Here is a 344-nt window from a genome sequence, read left to right as displayed (position 1 = left end):
TACTGTACAGTTAACACAGATAAGAGATACCCTCCAGGGACATCAACAATCTCTACCACTTTCTTCAAGGCCTCGTTTTCTAGCGTGGTCTTCCTAGAGGTCGAGGACAAGTATTGGGTACCCCCCGACAATCAAACGCTCCTCCATTTTCCTTTTTGAAGGATTTTATTTTTTCCCACCCACAGCGTATCAGATTTCATTACAGAAGTCATATTATATTTTCATATCATATTTCATTTCATCATGACCGACCTTCTGTACATTCATTGGACGACACACTGCGTCTGGCGTGAGCAATTCGCATAAACTTCGAGGCAGCTCTACTTTTTGACGTGCGTCAAATG

This window comes from Engraulis encrasicolus, chromosome 9, assembly GCF_034702125.1.
Source record: "Engraulis encrasicolus isolate BLACKSEA-1 chromosome 9, IST_EnEncr_1.0, whole genome shotgun sequence".
NCBI lineage: Eukaryota > Metazoa > Chordata > Actinopteri > Clupeiformes > Engraulidae > Engraulis > Engraulis encrasicolus.
The sequence above is the reverse complement of the archived record's forward strand: the minus strand, read 5'-3'. Positions refer to the sequence as shown.